This window comes from Lathyrus oleraceus, chromosome 7 (assembly GCF_024323335.1).
Source record: "Lathyrus oleraceus cultivar Zhongwan6 chromosome 7, CAAS_Psat_ZW6_1.0, whole genome shotgun sequence".
NCBI classification, from domain to species: Eukaryota; Viridiplantae; Streptophyta; class Magnoliopsida; order Fabales; family Fabaceae; genus Lathyrus; species Lathyrus oleraceus.
In genome coordinates, this window is record NC_066585.1 from 21605617 (window position 1) to 21612908 (window position 7292).

Consider the following 7292-nt stretch of genomic DNA (forward strand, 5'->3'; position numbering starts at 1 on the left):
TTTGTACTTTGGAACATAGACTTAGGCTTTAGACCCTTTGCTTGACTTGTAGTTGTTGTACCCCTAAATTTTCCCTCCCCTTTCTCACCTATGCATCCAATCACTTTATCAAGAGATGACTTACATACATTCATAATTCACCCACGTGCATCATTCACCATGGATTCAGAAGAAACTTGGACCCATAAAGCTAGGGTTTACATAGATATCAAAGTCCAAAGGCATCGTCTGATCACATCATCAGCATAGGGGATGTGAAACCCTAATGATGGTGGTGAAGGTGATTTCAACAAAGGTGTAGCCAGACAGTCTAGAGCCTTGAAAGCCCTAATTCCTCAAGGCATGACTTTATGGAGCTTCTCCCAGGCCTTATCTTGGTCTCCAAAGCCCTAATCAGAAGATGGGAATCAAATGAATTGGGTGGCTTCATTGTGCATTCATGACCCTTCGATCTTTACCCTTTGTCAGTTTTGCTTGGCCTAACCCTTCTTGAAGCATTGGTCCTGGTCCCAAGTCAATGATTCTATCCATATGGTTAGGGATATGCCATTGGTCTTGATCATCTGAATATCCAAATTCCTTGTGCTTCAAGCCATTTGTTGGTCATGCCATTGATACATGGACAGTATGTCAAAACCCTAATCTTATGGTCTCACTAGATGGCTTTGTTCATATACATTATCAGTCAAGTTATTTTTCAAAAGTCCAAGTCATAAAACAAAACAATTTCAAACCATTTGTTAATCTATTTCAGTCCATTATATGTCATTTTAAACCATTACATGTGATTCTATATGAGAAAATACAAGAATTGACATTTTTAACCAATTGTTGACTTTGGTCAACAGTTGACTTTTTGGTCAATTTTGACCAAAATCAACCCAAGACCCTAATACCCTAAATTTCACCATGATCATCAATACATTGTCCATTTACAAAGAAAATACCAAGAAATTTGAATTTTGACCTTTTGTTGACTTTGGTCAACAGTTGACTTTTTTGTCAACTTTGACCAAAGTCAACCTTCCCATTTTTCACCATTAAAAATCTAATCTAACCCACTTGGCCTTGATATATCATCCATAGGTCTTGATTTGATATGCTCTTGTTTGTTTTCTTCATTTTCAAGTAACTTGGCCCATTTTCAAGACCACACTTACTCTACCATGACTTGGTCACTTTTGCCTATGCAAGCATGACTTTCCTTTGTTGGACATAGCCATGCATTCACCAACAATCAAATACCACAATGACATGCATATTAACCATTTGGGCATAACAATATACATTGCATTTGGCTTTGAACTCACGATGAGGAGAAATGCTCATGAAGGCTCTAGCAGCTAGAATCAAACCTGTAGAAACCAGTTGGAAACATCAGCAAAAACAACTCTACAAAACTAACTGACATACTGCCAAACCAGAATTAGCCAGAAAAATGGTTATGGCCTTGTACTGACAAGCTTAACTGCCTTGCCTTCCCCAAATTTCACCTGAAGTCAGTTGTGAGCATGTTGCAGTACTCATGTTCCAAATGACACCAAGCTTAAGGTCGATAAAGCTACAAACAACATCATGGTGGACAGAAGAACAAGTCCAAAACTGTCCCAATATCAATTGGTCATACAAGGACAATAGTGATAACCACCTTCCAAATTCATGCCAACTGAAACTAAAACACTGCAGAACCACATCCAGGCCCTTGAGAATTCCAGCCTAACATGACTATACATGCATCACATGAAGCATGAAAAATCATAAATGGATCTTACTGCACATCATTCATGATGCAACATGACCATCACATGGGCCAGCAACAAACATAACTACTTGATTCTATAGCAAGACCAATTTACTACCAAAACCTTGCCAAGACCAAGTTATACCTGCACAAACATGAGACACTACAGAATACAAGCATTTCATAGCAGTCCCAACTTGGCCAGTTTTGAGGTTCAACAGGAATTGAAATTGGGAAACATTCATGCATGCCTACAAAATGGAGTACATACCTAGCCAGACCTGCAATGTATCACGATACACATCATACAATTGCAACACAACAAGCCAAGGAGCCATAAGTCATGCTGCACCTAGGATGCAAAACACAAGCCAGAAGTACACTAAGCAAGATCACCATCAAACTTAATTCACAACCATTAATTGGACAAAAGAATTGACACAATACTTGCCATGTACCAACCTTCACCAAGGCACCATGACCTGAATTCTTACCATCCTGCAACCTGCAGCAAACCCTATCAACAAGCGAACCAACTAAACAACATTGACTACAACAACACATCATAGGTTTGCATCATGCAGTTAGGAAATCAATTCCAATCTTGAGGCTAAGCTCCACCAAACCAGCAAGTAAGAGGAGTGGTCAAGTGTGCTCACAGTTGGGCTAGGCACCAGTAATATCTGCAACATTCAACAGGAACCAACCCTGTAACACACTCAAGGCCTTGCCAATATTTTGCATCAAACCAAGGTCATAACTGGCAGGAAATATTCTCATTGCCAAGCCTGTCAAAATCAAAACCTGAAATGCATCATGGATCAGCAATAGTGTGTTAAAAACTGCAGTGCAAAATCCACAATTGGACTGCATCATGTCAGGATACCAAACTATTTCAAAGTAAAGTCAAACAAAGTAGTTCTGCAACATGAAGCAAACCAAAACCATAACATGGACTCACTTCAATCCATACATCAAACCTGTATTGACAGTTCAACAACAAGCATCCAATCAATAACAGCACACCCTACACCATTGATTTCACAATTTAACGGCTAATAGACCAAGCATCTAACCAAACAGCTTCTGCATTGCACTTGTTAGTTAGTAGCAAAATTCCTTCATGCTAAGAAGTCTGTTGCATACCTGGCACTAATCTAACACAATCACCATAATCTAATTCATTCAAACAGCACCATATACATTCCCATAGTATCCCTAATAGACTTCTTAACAAACCCATCATCATTCATAACAAGAAATGCAAGCTAACATCAAGGCACAACATGATTTCATATCCAATACATTGATAACAACCATGTCTCGATTACAGTTCAAGACAAGCTTCATTTTAATTTAATCTCAAACATTCCAATCCATGGTAAATAAGAGGAGTGATAGAGTAATACAATGCAAAGTTCCATGGCATAACAACACTAACACCATATAACAGGTTCAACCAGTCATCATTCAAGCCAATGAACCAATACCACTTAAGTGCAACCTGTTCAACCAGTCATTACTCACGCCCTTGGAGTTCATATCCATTTAAGTAATAACCTGCACAACCATTCAAAGGTTCCTTCACTCGTTAACCAATTTAACTAACTGAGTCATTTCTAACTAACTGATTTTTTCAATTAACTCAGTGAGTTGAGTCCAACTAACTCCAAACCATGTTTAACCAACTCCATACCTAAGTCCAAAGCTAGCAAGGTCCAAACCTAAAATCTATTTAAGAGATTCACCTCTCTCATTTTGACACCCTTGGCATTTGCGCGAATTCACTTTCACTCTGCAATCTCCTCCCTCACCCTCACCAAAGCTCTCTCACTCTCTCACAGAAAAGCCATTGAAGCTTCAATTTAGCTTGAGCTTAACCACTGCCTTGCTCACCATTCTCAATCCAGAAGAAGAAGAAGAAGAAGAAGAAGAAGAAGAAGAAGAAGAAAGAGGAAGAAGGAATGTGCAAATCAAGATCAAAAACTCACCTGTTGAAGTTTTCGATCGTCTTCTCCGGTAAGTCTGTTTCTCTTCTGTGGTGTTTTCTTGCTTTGAGCGTACCAAAATGTAGTATCTAGGCTAGGGAATCAAACCCCCATGGTGGTAGAGGCCGATTCTTGCCTGTTTCCATTTAATTTGAATTTAGGGAGTTAGGGTTCTTCCACCGGTTCGTTCGATTTGGAAAATTCAGTAACCATCTCCCAAATCCATTGTCAAATTCATGCGCATCGCATCCTTGTGCATCCAATGATGGTTGTAATTTAGGTTTAAGCTACCACTGTCACCGGCGACATTCGCCGGCGCGGTGGTTTACGGCAAACAAATGGTGAGATTGAGGGAGAGAGAATGAGCGTGCAGGTAAACCAATTCAAATTTGTTGACTGGGCAAGTCAACGTGGAGAAGCGTTGGGCTTAACTTTTTAGGCCCACTGAGTCATGTTCCAAACCCCACCATTACACATACACCCCCAAGGACTTATAAGAGGATTGAGTTTGGACTTAGTCCGTTAGGCCCATGGCCATTTACTTTTTACACATGTGTTTTCACCACTACACCCCCCTATTTGGAGTGTTGAGAGTTGTTTGGGCTCAAGAGGCCCATTTACACTTCCACTGTGTGCACCCCTTGTTTTTGGAGTTTCTTTAGGCTGAACAAAAACCAGTATTGGGCTCAACTGGAAGCCCGTTAACCTGAGTTCCATTTACACTCCCTACTGGACATTATACCCCATTTTCCATTTTATTCATTTCTTTTAGTTTTCTTAATTCTTTTTTTTACAATTTGATCAATTAAGATAATATTAGCTTAATTAGGTTGATTTTGACATTTAGGAATAAATCTTGATTTTAGGATGCAATTAGCATATTAGGATTTAATTAGGACTTTTTTTATTAGAGTTTTAATTAGGACTTTTTGATTAAATTCTAATTAGAGACAATTAACCTTTGATTGAATTTAGAATAATACCATTTTCAACATTAGGATTAGAATTCAATCTTTAGGATTTAATCAATTTTAGGCCATGGTTAGAATTTGATATATTTTGCAATTGACTATTTTACCCTTTTAGGCTTATTTTGGTATTTTTATGGTAAAATTGCATGCTCCCCTTAGGATTAGAATTCAATCATTTCCTAACGATTGTAGGACTTAACATAGGCCTTTTAATCAATATTTTGACATGCTCTCTTAGGACTTCTAACTTCTAACTTAGAATGTTCAATCAACTTCTAATGCATGATCCCTTAGGATAGTTTCTAATAATTACTAACTTCAATTAGATTCAAACTTAGTTCCCCTTAAAACTAAAACAAAACCCCTGATTAAATTAATCAAAAGCAATTTTGACTAATTAAATCCTTTGAACTTGTATAGTCCCACAGTCTAATTTGAGTGACCAAAAGACCCTTGGTCACTTAATAAGACTTTTCTTCCAAGCTGTGGAGCTCAAGGCCTAAAGTCAGATTCTTCAATCAAGGCATCCTCAGTCATACCAATCAGCGGATTATTCAAGCACATCAAAGGTGGAAACTTCAACACTTTTTAAATCAAAGTTAGAAGAGTGTGACATGAGCCCTAAGCAGTATAGAAGGAGTGGGACTGGAGTATTCCTACCCCCATTCTGAATATCTTTGGGTATGGAACGTATGACCCAGCGCTTGTCGTATTCACCTCTATTCATAGACTTTAGCACGATTCTAATCATACAATTGACAAGTTTCTCACTACAAAAGCAAAAACAACAAAAGCAAGGACAACGTCAACAACTTATCAATCATGAATCAAGTTGTACGATAAGAGCCTTAAGTAATGGAGAAGGAGTGGGACTGGAGTATTCCTACCCCCATTCTGAGTATCTTTGGGTATGGGACGTATGACCCAGCGCTCATTGTATTCACCTCCATTGATAGACTTTAGTGCAATTCGAATCTAACGACTGATAAAGTCTTCATCATTAATGCAAGGAATAACTACAAAGACTCTTCTCTCTCCACTTGAAAGTTAGTGTGATTCTCATCAACCAGTAACTACCCTATTTATAATCCATCCTTCATTTCAATCAATTCTACTTATTTTTCCTCATCAATCATCTTGTTTTCAGTCCTAGTGGGCTGAACTACGAAAGCTCTTATTTCCTTATTGCACTATAAGGATACGTAGGCAGGAGAACTCAGTTTCTTCGCGAGCTATCTTATTTATCAACTTATCTTCTATATCCAATGGCTTCATTCATTCAATCTATACCACCTTTTCGAGATCAATCATACTTCTCCTTGGACTCCTTGTCCATCCTTTTAGGATGTCCTGATGACAATCCATCTCTTCAATCGAGAGTTGCTTGGGCTACAACCTCAAACACTTAATCCAGTCTTTCTTTTTGGCTTAACCTTATAGTGGCGGCTTGCTAATCCATGTATTGGTAAATGCCTACCTTGCTCTTTGATTAAGAGTATATCCTTCTCTTGGATCCAAGATACTATCCTTATTTGATCTCGAACTGTCGATTCCCCAGCAAGTGACACACAACTCCTTGCACTCCAATACCACAATCATTCCTTGGCTTGGTGTTTGTCTTGTGAGACCCTATTGCTTAGACAAACATCTCTCTCCCTTTATTCTCGTAATTCCGAACTACGAAAGCTATAATTTCCTTATTGCACTATAATGGTACGTAGGCAGAAGAACCCGGTTTCTTCGCGAGCTATCTTATATATACCCTATTTATCAATCAATCATTCTTCATTCACTCAATCAATACCATCTTTTTGAGATTGATTATACTTCTCCTTGGACTCCTTGTCCATCCTTTTAGGATGTCCTGATGACAGTCCATCTCTTCAATTGAGAGTTGTTTGGGCTACAACCCCAAACACTTAATTCAGTCTTTCTTTTTGGCTTTACCTTATAGTGGTGGCCTGCTAGTCCACGTATTGGTAAATGCCTACCTTGCTCTTCGATTAAGAGTATATCCTTCTTTTGGATCCAAGATACTATCCTTATTCGATCTCGAACTGTGGATTCCCCAGCAAGTGACACACAACTCCTTGCACTCCAATACCACAATCATTCATTGGCTTGGTGTTTGTCTTGTGAGACCCTGTTGCTTAGACAAACATCTCTCTCCCTTTATTCTCATAGTTTCGAACTACGATTGCTCTGACTTTCTCATTACACGATGAGAATACGTAGGCACGAGGATGTCAATCCTTGGCGAGCATACTTCTAATTATTCCTTCTTCCGCCTTAGGGCATCATTCATATCTTTCACTATCCATTATCTACCTTCGATCATAAATTGTTCACCTAGTGACATACTGTCTCTTTGACATCTAAATATACTTTCTTTGGAATTCCATATACATCCTTTTAGGACACCTAATGTAGTCCGTCTTTCTACCTAGAGTTGTTTGGGTAAACAACCCCAAACACTTAATTCCTTCCTTTTTAGCCAAAACCCTACAGCGGCGGCCTGCTAGTCCACGTATCGGTTAACGTTGTTTCCCTCTATGGTAGAAATCTCATTTCTCTTATGGATTCCAACACACT

The 7292-nt window shown here is 38.7% G+C and overlaps 1 long non-coding RNA gene across 2 annotated transcripts; it reads right to left on the reverse strand.

The window, feature by feature from the left end:
* Positions 1-736: 736 nt before the first annotated feature.
* LOC127105803 (uncharacterized) lies at positions 737-4112 on the reverse strand. Of its 2 annotated transcripts, none has more exons than XR_007795131.1 (2): positions 3733-4112; positions 737-2529 (listed from the first exon to the last, which is right to left on the reverse strand). It is a non-coding gene; the product is annotated as an uncharacterized LOC127105803 (long non-coding RNA). The 2 variants fall into 2 exon arrangements; XR_007795132.1 differs by having other exon boundaries at positions 737-2545.
* Between the last annotated feature and the right edge of the window lie 3180 nt (positions 4113-7292).